The sequence below is a fragment of the Grampus griseus genome (genome assembly GCF_964374135.1).
Source record: "Grampus griseus genome assembly, chromosome: 6".
NCBI classification, from domain to species: domain Eukaryota; kingdom Metazoa; phylum Chordata; class Mammalia; order Artiodactyla; family Delphinidae; genus Grampus; species Grampus griseus.
The window spans coordinates 8616967-8631849 of record NC_139000.1 but is presented as its reverse complement, the minus strand read 5'-3'; the positions used below and the strand labels follow the sequence as shown (position 1 = coordinate 8631849).

At 46.9% G+C, this 14883-nt stretch overlaps 1 protein-coding gene across 3 annotated transcripts in view; it reads left to right on the top strand.

Moving 5' to 3' along the window:
- The window catches only part of RALGPS1 (Ral GEF with PH domain and SH3 binding motif 1), a 282818-nt gene that overhangs the window by 15199 nt on the left and 252736 nt on the right, over positions 1-14883 (top strand). For 2 of the 3 annotated variants that reach the window (XM_082657473.1, XM_082657475.1), the window contains exon 2: positions 4215-4293. The exons of the other annotated variant lie outside the window; for it this stretch is intronic. The gene's annotated coding sequence lies outside the window, so the exon portion shown is untranslated. The remainder of the gene's footprint in view (positions 1-4214; positions 4294-14883) is intronic. 3 annotated transcript variants of the gene reach the window in all.

Sequence of the window (14883 nt, the reverse complement as noted above, 5' to 3'; positions counted from 1 at the left end):
CAGTCTTTCCACCTGGTGTGCCGTGTTTAGACAAGACTGAAGGTGCAGTGGGGAGGCGGAATGGGAGAGAAAGGCTACTCTCCGTTCCTTGTGTTTAGCTTTTGCCTCTTGTACACATTTCATACCCAGCACATCCCTGGGGCATGTACTCTGCTAGCTCTTGTAAATTATTTATAATTCTCTTTTTTCTTATGTATAATCAAATGAAGTCTGTTTCTTGAGCTTAATATTTGTGGTTTTCTTAATTAAAAATTGAGTACAGCAAGTCTTTCTTAAGAAATAGGGTCTTTTTTGTTTATACGTATATTTAGCAAAATCCTTGACAATTGGTTCCAAACTAATGAAATTTTAAACCTAGGTGATGTATAAAAGTATTACAAAAATGTGGAGCTTTAAAAGACATTTGAAGATTAGCTCGACTTTCTAGTTTTATACAGGAGGAAATAGGCAAAAGAAGTGAAGACGTTAACTAAAGAGTGGTCACCGTTGATGAGTGATGGAGATGGTGTTGGACCTTAGCTTTGAATCCACCAGGGTGAATGGAGAGGGGACCAAGGGGAGCCCATCTGCACTATTTTTGGATAAATGTCAGGCCAGGTCTCATCTGTCCTCATTCAAGAATGAACGAATAGACAAATTAAACTAGAGAGGACCCACTGAAAAGATCCAGCAGTATAAAGGGAAATAAACAAGGGTGCAAAAAATAGAGAAGATCAGGCTTTGGGAAAGAAGTTTCCAAACTTTTACTCAGTAAACTGAAGTACATTTCAAACATCATCTTCTTTGTCCTCTAAGAGAAGTTATAGGTGCTATGAAAGACGAAATGATGAGTCAACAGACTGAGGTGAAGCAGGAGCTTGTGGACTTAAAGAACGTGGGGCAATAAATCACACATGCCAGCACTGAAATTAGTGGCACTGCAGAAATTCAAGGGGTCAGGAGGAGGACAAACTGCCAATTTCACAAGGGACAGGAAAGCAACAGAGGAGACCGCAGACGTGGATGATGGACCAGACTGGAGACCAGAGCAAATCCTCAATTTTCCCGAACCGAAGAAGGACCTGAATCCGTAAATTATAAGGGCTCATCATGAACCAGGCAAAAGTAACAAAATTATCTAACACTTCACATATCCAGGTGAAGTTTTTTTGTTTTTTGTTTTTGTTTTAATTTCAAGGATAGTGAGAGGATACCATTAGCATTCTGGTAGAAGGAACCTTTAAATCCAAGAAAAAAAAACTAAGCTAGGCTCAGGCTTGTCTGCAGCACAGGTGCCAGAGGCAGTGGAGCAGTCCTCATCGAGTTTTGAGGGAAGGGTTGTGACCCAAGAATTTCATACTCAGCCAAGTTTTATTTCACATTTGATGGCAACAGAAATTCATTTCAGTCTTACAAGGACACATCTTGAGTGTAGCTTTTGCCACACCCACGCACCATTCCTGGGGGGAAAAAATCACTGGAAGCCATGCTCCAGTAACGGAGAGATGAGTCAAAATGAAAGCCCATGAATGGACAAGTCAGAGTAGGAAAGGATTGGCAGTCAGAGTGGAACCATTCAAATATAAAGTTATTTCTAAATAATTGTGATTATGATTATAAAATAGAATACAAATGAATTGATTATTAAAAGAAGATATAACATTAAACCTTAATTAACAGAAAAAGCAGGAATAAAATTCCTGCTGAAACCAGAGATCATGCATATGAACACAGTCTGTACTCTAAAGAACTGTACAAATGTGAGGGATGGAAAGATCGCCAGACTTCTTATATATGTCTGTTTCAAAGTTGGGTTGATACACCCTTTTATTCTTTCTTTCCTGTCATGAGTCAGGTGTTGGGATTGGCATAGTCCATAAGCACGTTCTTTTTATCAGTGCGTTAGCCTCTTGTTGGGGTGTTTATGTTGGAAATAGTATTTCATTGCAAGTAGACACAGTATGCTATTCGGAGTCAGAAGACCTGGGTTCCTGCTCTGATTCACCTTAGTTTTGTGAGCTTGAAAGAAGCACTGATTTCAATCTCCTTTAAAAGTGATCGTAATACTTACTTTGTGATATCTTACTGACCAGCATGGCTAAAATGAAAAATATATATATATACTGTATCAAGTGCTGGCCAAGGTGCCGAGCAGCCAGAATGCTCATACCCTGCTGGGAGGAGTGTGAATTGGTTCAGCCACTTGGGAAAACTGTTTGGCATCATCTACCCAAACTGAACACGTACTCACCTTAGGACCCAGCAGTTCTGCTCTTGGGCATCAACCCAACAGGAAGGCATGCAAATGTGTTACCAAATGGCATCGCTCAAGAGTGTTATAGCAGCACCACCTGTGATAGCCCAGACTGGAAACAATGCCAGTGTCCATCAGCAGCAGAGTGGACAGATGCAGGGTCAACTCCCACAGTGGGAAACTGATCAGTATGAGTTCGTAAACAACCATGAAAAATGAAAAATCGGGATGAATTTCACAGACATAATGTTCATTCAGGCACAAAAGGTTGTGTACTGTATGGCTCCATTCGTATAAAGTTTAAACGGACAGAAGTAATCTCTGCTGTTAGAAAGCAGAGTGGTGACCACCCTTGGGAGGCAGGTAAAGATCGAAGGAGGTGCGGTGGGTGGTGGGGGGCTCATGACGTTCCTCCATCTGGGTGCTGTTACACGGGTATGTTCACTTTGCGGGAACCCTTTGGCCTGTGCGCTGGTACTGTATCATTGTATGCATTCTTCTGCACTGATGCTGTACTTCCATGTAAAGTTTATTTAAAACTCTGTCAAAGGAAGCATAGCAGTCACATTGCTTTCACTGAAATTATTATTAATAATGAGAAGGAAAGTTTTTTGTATTATAGAATAAAATAATTTAACATATTTCATCTTTATCTCTTCAATTGTTTGCATTTGTTTTGTAACGTATAGAACGTGTCGGTACTTTAGAACATATATTTAATTTACGAATAAACATATGTATGTTAGAGGTGCTTGCTTAATGTTTTTTCAGCTGTTGGGAGTGAAGGATCTGAAAGTTTGATGAGCTGTGACTCAAGGTCGCAACAAAACGGGGCAGCCCGAGCCGGGCCTGGCTGCGGGAAGCAGGTGGCGAGTGAGGGCCTCAGTCGGTTCGGTCGGTGGCCTGTGTTTGGGTTGGTTTCTTGCTGCTGGAGTGCGAAGTGTGTGCCAGGGGAGGGTGGAGAGGGAGGCAGGGCCTGGCCTTTTAGCGCCTTGGGTTCCTGTGGGGAGGGGCTGCGAGGCAGCTCTGGAAGCGGGTGAGCAGAAGAAAGGAGCCAGCAGAGGTGGCCAGAGAGGCTGAGGAGACAGGAGGAGGAGAAGCACGAGGTCATTGTTTGAGGCTGCTGATGAGTTTCCAGAAAGAGGGACTGGTGAGCCGTGTTGGAGGCTACCGAGAGCTCGGCCACTAGCCTGAGCCTCAGCCGTTAGGCGGTCCTGCTGACCCGAAGTCGGGAGGGGTGTTGCCGTGGGTGGTGGGGAGGAAGCAGCCTGGAGTTCAAGGGCCGAAGCTCTTTGGAAGACTGGGAGAACTGCGGACGTTCTCAGGCCGAGAGAGTGGAGGAGACTGAGGTGCGAGGGGGGTGCCGGCCCTGGGTCTCTGGTGGACGCCTCTTCCTCAGAGGTGGGAGTGGGGGGTCAGGAGAAGACGCGGAAACATTTAGGTTAAAGGAAGGACCCGAAGGAGCCGAAGGCAACTTTCCGCAGTGAAGGAGGTCATGAAGCCGCCCACCTGGCGGTGGGGGGCGGAGGGAGGGGGCGCTTTGGAGGAAGGAAAACAAACCAGCCCCTGGGCCCTCTGCAGGCGCCGGGTGCAGGATGCTTGTCTGTGCCAGTGGGCGGCTGAGAGGCTGCCCCCGTGCTGGGCGGGCTGGGCATTGCCTCCCTGGCATGCACTCTGAGGCAGGGGTCCCCAGGCGGACCCTCCCATGCTTACCACAGCATGTATCCAAAGCATGGTGGGAAAGGAGAATAGTGACCGAAGAAGTTGAAGTTAATTCCGGTGATTTTAGGACAGGCTCTGCTACCTGATAGGCTAATGATATCACATATTGATCTATGGGGAAGGTTTTTGACATTTCAAAGAACAGATTCAAATCAGATCTTCTAGCACTATAGTTGGTTTGACCTTGCTGAGCCTTGAGAAACAAGTCTTACCGTCTGGAACATCGTGTAAATGGAATTATCCCCCCTACTTTTTACAGCGGCTACTGTTTGGAAAGAGACGTGCTGGGATGGTTTATCCTATTGGCCTGGGATTATGAAGCCCAACATGTGTTCCTGGTAAGTGGGTTCACTGACCCTAGTGACCTGTGCCCTCTTGAGCAGAGAGCCAGGCTGTGGCACCCAGAGGTGCAGCTGGTACGGGTGAGCCGGGTCCTGTTGCAGTCAGAGGAACCTGCTGTCAGCAAGTCTGCAGGGTTGAGGAGGGCACAGGGGCTTTCGGGACATCAGGCATCCTCAGTGAGCCACACGCACAGGGTGTTTTAGGGGCTTCTTCTCGCCAGATGAATTAAGCTCTGGGGTTTTCACCACTGGTTCTTGTATAAGAGTTTTTTCCTTTCTTTCTCTGCCTCCTCCTCGTGCAAAACCACTTGTTGCCACCCTGTTTTGCTGTCATCCTTTTGCTCTTGTTGCTCAGAAGACAAACATTCTGTATCGGCCTCCTAGCAGTTGGGGTGACTTGGGCAACCTCCTTTCTCTCAAGCTCAGTCAGGTCCTTATACCTCCCCACAAGCCCCTCCCCTCTCTCAGTTCAGCTCCCCTCCTCACTTTTGGCTGTCCTTGCTTCAGACCCTTCATCAGAGAGGACCGGCTCATTGTGTGAGTTACGCTTGGCCCTGGGAGGATGGGTGAAGGAATATGAAGATACAAGGAATCTTATAAGATTCAAGGAATAAGACTTGATCATCATCTTCAAGAGACTCTATAATCTACTTGTCAACCCCCTGCCTCCCTCTCCCCTCCCCCCCCACACCCCCAATTCTTGTTCCCTGAGATTCTGCCCACCCCATCCGGCACCTCTTCCAAGAATGCTTTTCTGCACTCCCCAACTCACTGGAGCTCTCCTCCTTTTAAACTGTCCTGACACTTGTTTCAACCCCCTCTCATGGCCCTGGCCACGATCCGCATTGCATTGTGCTTTTTTGATGTCCCCTGTACTTCCTGCCTTAGCTCCTTGACTAGACTTCAAGCCCTCTTAAGGCAGGGGTTGTGTCTTCCTCATTATTGTATTCTGTGCAGTGCCTTGCTCAATGCCTTATACGTAGTAGGTGCTCCATAAATTTTACTAAACTGGGACCAACATGGACTCTCTCCTGGCTCCCAGCATCCATCCCCTTTGCAGCCATGGTCCTCAAGTCTTGAGACACCGTAAGATAATAGGGGAAGAGGCAGCGAGTATTTGCCTAGAAGAATCCTAGGAGATTTTATTCAGGTAGGAGCAGTCACAAAAATGCTAAAAGCTGAAATATTACAATATTTTTCAGATTCTTCTAGTAGCCTTACCCTTCTGTCAACCTATTTTCACAAAGAGGCAGAAGGTAAAGTTTCTGATGCTTTCCTGCCAGGGCCCCAGTCTTCCTTCCTTGATATTGCATGATTAACTACAATACAAGTAATTCATATAGTGCTTAGAAGAAGCAAGTTCCCTGAAACTTACGTATCAGAGGGATTGGTTCCCCTTAGGAGGATGCTGGAAATAACTCTTGGTTTAAAGGTAAGAGCATATGAGAAAACTGAGACTCAGAGATAAGTAATTTCCCTGTGATCACACAGCAAATAAGTGTCAGAGTTGATATTTGACTCTAGGTCAGTCTAGTTCTAGAAATGCAGTTCCTCTCCTCTGTCTGTGCTTTTGAGGCTGCTTAGAACTGGATTCCATGAGAGGGGCTGCAGCTGCCCACTTGCTTCCTATGCCCTCTGAGGGACTGCCCGATCTTGCCAATCCCAGGGGATCTGGGCAGAATTGCTCCCTGTCCATGAAGCTGGGAGAGGACTGCCTCTCCCCCATCATCACTAGGGGACCAAAGAGCAGAGGGTCTCCTCCCCACTTCTCAGCAGGAAGATCACAGTTTGCCACCTCATTTCACTTGGGTCCCCTTGAACAGAGGCTGTCAGGTCGTACAGGGCCTCAGGCTTGTCACTGCCACAGAAGCTCGAGTGGTCTGCCATGAACAGGGGCTGTGTGAACCTGCACCCTTCAGCAGGCAAAGACACATGACGGCTTTTTGGGATCTTAGCTGGAGAAAGAGGGAAGCCAGACTTCACACTTGGAGCAGTGGTTCCTTTGAGGCAGGATGGAAGGAGAGGATGTGTAAGAACTTTACAAGGAGAGAGCTCCTAGGGGGACGCATTTAAAGGGTACCAGAGGCTTGCTGGAACTAAAACACATGGCTTTTGAATTTAAAAATCAATTTAAGAACTGAAATTGGTGGTTTGGAAGGTCAAGTAGAAGAAATGCCTCACAACCCAGAACAATAATAAAAAGAAATGGAAATAATGAATTAAAATGTGAGACACTGTCCATGAGGGAAGGCCTTGGAGACCTTATCCAGGGGACCTGCCATGGAGTCATGGGAGTTCCAGAAGGAGAAAAAGGAATAGATGGAGGAGTAATAGGAAAACAATAAAAGAAAATGTCACTGAATTGAAGACAGATTTGATTCTTCAGATTAAATGGATCCATTCATCCCACGCAAAGCCCAACACTTAGACCTACTTTCTAGTAAAATTCCTAAACTCCAAGAAGAAAGAGAAAAATCTTAAAGTTTTGTAGGAAGAAAGAACAAGCTGTTTTCAAAGGAGAGAGAATTAGACTCTCATTGGCCCTTCCATATGCAGCCCTGGAGACCGGAAGACGGTGGTCCGGGGTCTCCAGACTGTTGGAGAGAGGGGGCCACAACCCTCGCTGAACCAGCCGAGATGTCACTCCTGGTCATTGTGAAAGAAAGACATTGCACATGCGTGAGGACATAAAGCATACGTCATCTGGTAGGTGTGCCTGAGGAAAACGCCCATTGAAGTTCTCTGACCAAAGGACAGTTAGAGCAGAGATTCTGGGGTGGGGGACATGGAGAGTGCAGGAAGCAGTGAGCCGTGGTGCACCCTTTAGTGCACAGAGATTAATCTCATTGGATATAGCTACTGTGAGTTAGAATTTTTATTGTGTGTTATTAAGAACTTTTAAAATAGAGGAGAACTGTATGGGAAAACATAACCGGCTGAAAATAAAAATTCTAAACCATCTCTGTAAAACCCAAGGCTTTGGGAGAAAGAATGGGAGAGTGGGAAAATGAGTGTTCCACTTTTAAGAGACTTAAATAAACATAGGGCAAATAAAACATAAAGGCATTGTTATTTATGTGTATTACAAAAAAGAGAAATAAAGGTTCAATTTTGACTTTTGGGAATCAGAAGGTGTATTGGTTAGGAATAGATTTTGTTGCATGTAGTGGATAACCCCAGAATAACAATGGCTTAAACATATAAGGGTTTATATCATTTCATGAAAAAGTAAAGAGGTTGGTGTGGTGGAATCTAAGTCATCACAGAGCCGCCAGGTTCTATATCTCGCTGCTCTTCCAGCCATAGCAGATTGCCGCCTGACTCAAGATGGCTGCTTGAGCTCCAGTCGTCACATCTGCATTCCAGAAGCCAGAAGGAGAAAGGGGAGAAGAAGGGTGTACACTTTCCCTTTCAGATATTTCTCAGAAGTCTCACACAGCACTAACATTTACATCTCACCGAGTGGAGCTTAGCCACACTGAGCAGCAAGGGAGCATGGAGTGTGCTTAGCTAAAACTAGTTTTCTTGCTGAAGAAGAAAAGGAGAAAGAAAGAAGTTGGAAATCTCTGCCTCAAAAGATCATCACTAGCAGAATGCAAATAAAAACAATAGTTTTCTTTTTTACCTTTTTAAGTGGCAAAATGTTACAAAGATTGATAAAATCCAATGTTAGCAAGTGATTGGGGGAAATGAGTGCTCCCTTACATTGCTGTTGGGAGTATGAATTGTTCTAACTTTGGGGGAATATAATTGAAAATATTTAATGAGTATTAAATATCCATATCTGTCAACCCAGCAGCAATTCATGCAGAAATAAAGCACCAATGCAAAAAGCAGTACAAAGCTGTTTTCTGCGCCACTGTTTGTAGTGGCAAAAAAGTGGAAGGAATGGGAGCCCCCATCAGCCATGTATTAGGCAGTTATTAAAAAGGATCCAGCTCTCTCTACCTTGACATGAGGGAAGCCCATGACACATTGTTAGGTTTAAAAAACAAATTGCAGAATAATGTCTCCAGCAGTGGTTGCAGACTGGTGGCCAGTAATAGTGTGTGCCAGGCGAGTGCTAAGTGCTTTACATTAGTTCACTTTGTAAGTTCGCTTCTCACAGTGAACTTACAAAGAAGGGACTGTTGGATTGCCTCTTTTCAGAGGAGGAATTTGAAGCACAGAGACTAAGTGACTTTCTTAACGGTGACCTAGCCAATAGACACTGGGCCCAGGATGTTACCAGGTCTCCATAATCTGAGCTCTTACTAACTCTGCTACTCTACCCAAGGAGCACTGTCCAGTCTCTCTCTCAGATACCTTGTATGGCCAGTTCAGTGCTTTCCAAATGTTCAAAATGGAAAGCTTTAAGTGGCGTAGTTGGCCACAGGTCCCCTCTGTCCTTATTCTGTTACACCTGTAGCTTCGCCATGACATGATCTGCTGGACCCCCCAGGCGTTTGAGGGTACGACCTTGGGTTCTGGTCTAGTCCCACTTGTTTACAGGTATTTATGTTGCTTGGCACAAAGGCTTGGAGGAGTGTACTCCTGGCTGCCCACTGTGATTGCCTTAGGTGGGTGGAAGGGGGTCGGCATTGGGGGAGGGTGGTTTCATGGCTTTTTATTTGTACACCCCTCTTAGGTTTGGCTTATAGCAATAAAGATATGTTGCTTTTGTAGTTTAAATAGGAAGTCCGATAAAGTATAATTTAGAATGATGAAATATCAAGAAACAACCCAGATAAATTGCTACACCTTCCTTTTTGTCATTTGTTTCTTTTGAGATTGCCTTTATAAAAGTCTGTAAGCAAGGAGACTTGAGTTTTCTTTTCTATAAGACGATGTTTTGGGAATTCCCTGGCAGTCCAGTGGTTAAGACTCCATGCTTCCTCTGCCGGGGGCCCAGGTTTGATCCCTGGTCGGGGAACTAAGGTCCTGCATGCTGCGTGGCACGGCCGAAAAAAAAAAAAAGATGAAGGTTTAGGCTGTCAGTTGTATTAGCATTGACATCTCATTCTTGAACCGCACATAAATAGGCATCAGCAGTGGCCCTTCCTGATCGGGAGAAAGGCTCTGCCCCATTGTAACCTCAGAGTCAGAGATGGGAAGCATGTGGAGTGGGGTTGCTCAGAAAAGGGTTTGTGAGCCGCAGAAGCCGTGGGCCGCTCCTGATGCTGCCTGCGTGACCCTCTCGCTGGAAATCTTGGGGAGGCAGCCGAGCGTGGCCACAGCTGTGACCGTCCAGGGAGGACGAATATAACTCAAGACAAATAGGACGAGTGCTAAGGAGAAGTCTGAGTGCTCTAAAAGCCAGTAGGAGAAGGACACAACATAGTCAGGCATCACAGAAGAGGTCCCAGAGGAAGTGACATTGACAATGAGGCTGGAAAAGGGCAGGAAGGAGCGGGGAGGAGAGAAGGGACGAGGATGGTTCCAGGGAGAGAACCAGCCCCTGAGCACACCTGACTGCGGGGGACAGTACAGTGGGCGTGGCCACCAGCTGCTCTAGTGCCCTTCTGGCACCTGTTGTAGTCTGCAAGTCTCTCCTTCCTTGACTGGAAGCCACTTCCAAGTGGCTGGGTTGGGGAGGGGCCTGCAGAGGGATGCACCGCCCCCTCCCCAGGGTAGTGCCTGTGACTCTCAGTGGGTTGGGTACCTCTCAGCCCCCTTCCTTGCCTTACACCAGCTTCCCTCAGTGACCTTGCCTACCGACCCTCTACTGCGAGGACCACGGCCTTGACCACCTGGGATCAGGGCTGGAGGGATTTATGTTAAGGCAAGGCAAGTCCCACCCACTTTTCACTGAGGCCCCTCCTGGGTGGCAGCTTCTACCTGAGCTGAACCTGAGTCCAGAGCGTTGCTGCTTCCCCTGCCCCCACCCCAGGAGTTTGCATCACTTCTCCCTGCATACCCCCTTCCCCAGTCCTGCAGGGGTGCTCTCCTTGAAGTCCCTTTGCTCAGTCCATGTGGCTGGGGGTGCTGATGGGCCGCTTAAGCATCGCCGTCGTGCCCTGAACTTGCCCCTTCCTGTAATAGGCTGGGGGAGTGGTTCATTCATTTTTACTGAGAACACAGCAGAGTGCTGGGTACTGTGTTGGGAACTGGGAATAAAATAATATTTGAGCACTTACCCCATGCCAGGCGCTGTGATCAACACTCCACAGAGGTGGCCTCAGTTCAGGAACTTAATGCAAATAAAACGCTTAGACAGCTGCCTGGTGCCCATCACCACTCCTGAGTGCCAGCTGGTGCTATTAGTTGTCCTTGCCATAACCACACGAGGGGAGGACAGTCCTGTATCTCCACGCAGAAACTCAAGCTTAGAGGGGCACTTGCCTGCTGTCACATAGGACTCAAACCCGGAGCTCTCCGAGGGTGAATGAGTAGGTGTGACTCTCGCCTTCCAGAGCTCATGGTCTAGCAGGGAGATGCCCGGCAAGAGCACTTTCTTGTCAGAGTGACAGGTGCTACAGTGGGCTGAGTGAGGGCACACAGAAGAGGGGCCAAAGGATGGGGGAGAGGGGAAGACTATTCCAGGCAGAGTCCTCGCTGAGATCAACGTCACTTCCTCATCACCCGTGGGATGTCTGTTTCCTCTGGACTTTGGCGAGGAGGCTCCAGTTTGGTGGTCTGCGCACGTGCTCAGTTAGCGGTTAATCGTTTGAGGGCCCGGATATGGCTGCCCCTCCCAGCCAGACTCCTGGGACCTCGTCTTCCAGGCACTCCCATTGGGGAAGACCCCTCCACCTCCAACCACTGTGTGACCTGAGGTCCTGTCACTCTGAACCCCCAAACTTCTTGGGGACACACGTGCAGATGGCCTGGGTTATGGCTCTGTGTTGCCCACCCCGCCTCTCACTCCATTTCTGTGAGTTACCTTCAGCTGCCCCGTAGAACTGCTCCATTGCAGTTAACACAAAGGAATGAAATGTCATCATAGAACTGATTGGAGATCCAAGCTAAATAAATCCCACCATGACCATGCTACCCCAACAAATCAAACTGTTTATGTTGCGCATTTCCTCTCTAGTCCCTGTCCACAGGGCAGATAGGTTTTTATACAGTTGTTGTGTGTCTTGCCGCTTTTTTATTGCTACCTTGAGGGGATTGGAAATGAGATTGATCATTTAGGAGATGGCCACCAGGTGGCGCCAGAGCACCAGACATCCGACTCCAACCTCCTACGTCTGATCCCTGCCGGTGGGAGCATCCCTCAAGTGCTTGTCTCTGGAAATTCACTTTCAGTTTTCCCTCCAAATGCTGTGTTGCTCACAATAAGTGTTCCATAGTTATTTTAGAAGAAATCAAACAATACTGAAGTGTACAAAAAGTAGAATGTAAAAGTGCTGTACAATGGCACCTGTAAGAAGCATTGACATTAAGACTTGAGTACATATCCTTCTAGACTTTTGTGAGTGTTCACATGTATACACAAATATTTCAAAACATGTCCAGATGTCGTTTTCTCAGTGAGCACTTCTCAGACCACTGCCCCCATTTAAAATTGTAACCCCTCCCCCTCCCCACTCTGCCTATACCCTTTCTCTGCTTTACTTTTTTCTCTTTTATCACCAGCTTATAGACCATATATTTTACCGAATGCTTTATTTATTGTCTGTTTCCCCCACTAGAATGTACTGGGGGATTTCTGGCTTTTTCGTCACTGCTTTATGCCCAGCACCTAGAATAGTACCTGACACATACTAGACTTCTGGTAACTTTTTGTTGAATGAATGAACAAATGAATAAGAGTGAATATGTCCTGAATCTGTGGACATCTTTCTCTGTCTGTAAATACTGATCTACCTGCCCAAGGCCACTCTGCAGAGAGTGAGCCAGAACTCCTGGGGGCCTTCTTTCTGTATTAAGAGAACTTCATCATCTCATGTGGCATTTCAGAACCCTGTCCTGTTTACTGACTGACTTTCACTTCTTTCATGATGTCTTTTCCTATACAGAAGTTTTAATTTTTCACATAGTTAAATCTGCCAATAGTTTCCTTTGTTTTCTAGCTTTTGTATCACCCTAGAGAGGACTTCACCCTGGGACAATAAAAAAGAATAATGACTTGTGTTTCCTTTGTTTGTTTTTTTTCTTAGAGCTTTATTTATTTTTTTAAAAAAATTTATTTATTTGGCTGCGTCGGGTCTTAGTTGTGGCACGTGGGATCTTCGTTGGGGCATGTGGGATCTTTCGTTGTAGTGCATGGGCTCTTCGCTGAGGCACGTGGGCTTTCTAGTTGCGGTGTGCAGGCTTAGTTGCCCTGCGGCATGTGGGATCTTAGTTCCCTGACCAGGGATCAAACCCACGTCCCCTGCGTTGGAAGGTGGACTCTTAACCACTGGTCCACCAGGCAAGTCCCTCCTTTGGTATTTTTATGGCAGTTTTTTGGTTTGGTTAAATCTTTATCAAAGATTTATTCTTACAAATGATACTGGGTAAAATTTAAAATAAATCCCCCCCTCAAGTGAATAGAAAATTGTTTCATCAACATTTGTTGAATAATCCATTCTTCCCACCTTTTGAAATGCCATCCTGATCAGATATTAATTCTCAGCTATACTTGATCCTATTTTTCTGGACTGTGTTCTGTCCTGCTGACCATTTATCATCAACTGCGGCTTCCTGAAAGGACAGGTGCCGTCTCATTACACTTCTTTTTTGAAAACTTCTTAGCTATTTTTAATTACTCTTCCAGACAAAATTTTAAATCAACCTGTTGAATTCCGAAATGAATCCTCTTAGGATTTAGAGTGAATTTGCATCTTATTTATAGATCAGCTGGGGAGAACTGATGTCTTTACAATATCATCTCCGTGTTCAGAAGGAGTGAAATGTCTCTCCTTTGATTTGTCTTCTTTTTTTGTCTATAAGTAAAGTTTAATAATTTGCTTCAAATGATTTTTGTACATTTCTTTTACAGTTTACTTCTGTGCATTTTTTTCTTTACTTAGTAGGCCCTTAACGTTTTCTAGCTGGCTGTTGTTTGGATAGAGGAAACAGTTGACTTTATGGCCAGATGTCTAACACTCAGAGCTTTCTTCTCTATCCGATTCCATCTGCTTCACATCTTCTAGGAATTCTTAATTTTTGGTTTGTTGTTGTCATCATTCCCTGTACTTCAACATTGCAACAGAGTTCTCAGTCTTCTTATTTTTCATTTCAACACGATTAGAAGAGGGGAAAGCACATGTGTCGACCTAGTTCATTGTCTTGAAACCAAAATCTATTCATATAGTTTGATGTGAAGATGTCGTGTTCTACGCGGCCTTTGGCACCCTCCCACCCCTCGCGCTGCCGTATTCGCCACGGAATGTGGGATGGCACTGGGACACAGCCTACAACTCGGTGGGTGTTTCCCTTAAACCCACGCTCACCCGGCTCACCCCGCGGGGCACGCCCTCTGCTCCTCGTCGGCTTTGTCCTGCTGCTGCCGCTGCTTCTGCTCCCCTTCTGCAGCCCGGCCTTGCCCACCCTGCCTTACTCTCTAGAGACAGCGTCCTTCCTAATTTGGTGGGAAGGGCCAGACTGTACACGGTGGGTCAGGACTCAGTGGTATGTGTCAGGAAGGCCCAAGAGTGTGGGTGTCCTGTCCAACCTCCTCTTCACCTCGAGGTTTCTGTAGCTCCTGGTCACAGGAGGGGCAGCAGCAGAGGAGGATAAAGGACCCTCGCTATGAGCTGGCCCGTGCCTGTCACCCACTCCAGGGCTCTCTGGTCAACACTGGTTGAAGCAAGTGATGGCCTCCTAGCCCACTGGGGCCGCCCCCGCCCCCGCGCTTGCTCCCTATTTTGGGTCCTTGCCTTCCTCTGGCAGCGACAGTGCCCAGGGCCGTGCATGCCAGGCGCACACTCGGGTGCAGGTGGGAGTCAGAGCCGGCTGAGCCCAAGCAGGGGCCTTGTCCACCCTGTGGGTCTCAGAGCAGCAGTGGGGAGAAGAGGGGGCCCTGAACAGGCGTGTCACCTGTGACACCTGGTGATGCTCCTGACGGATGTGGTCCAGACAATGACCTGGGCCGCCACCAGTCACACCAGTACTTCCTCTGCCCTTGGCAGGGACTAGGAGGGAGGGAGGGACCCTCTGCTCCTTATAGGAAACCACCTTCCGTCCGATCCTCTGTCTACTGTAGACGGTGTGTGTTTGGCCCACATGTAATAGGCGTAAAATGCCCGAACCTCAACACCCCAGAGCACAACCCTCGAATCGGGGTTTGTGCGGGAAATGGTGAGTCCCAGGCATCAGGCCTGGCGGTGGAGCTTGTGTGTGTGTATTGAGGGGTTGTGAGGGTGTAGGATCCCTTTTTAAATTTAACTTTTTATTTTGAAATAACTTTAGACTCACAGAAATTTGCCAAACCGCGCATAACATTTACACATACCATTCACCCAGCTTCCCTGTTGACTCACGTAACCACAGTATGGTTATCAAATTAACCTGGGTGAGTTAGTTTAGGTGTGACACTATGAACTAAGCTAGCAGCCTTTTCCAGATGTCACCAGTTCCCCTGCTCCAGGGTTCAGCCCAGGATCCCTCCCTGCATCTAGTTGTTGAGTCTCATCAGTGTCCTCCAGGCTGTGACACTCCCCAGTCTGCCCAGAGGAT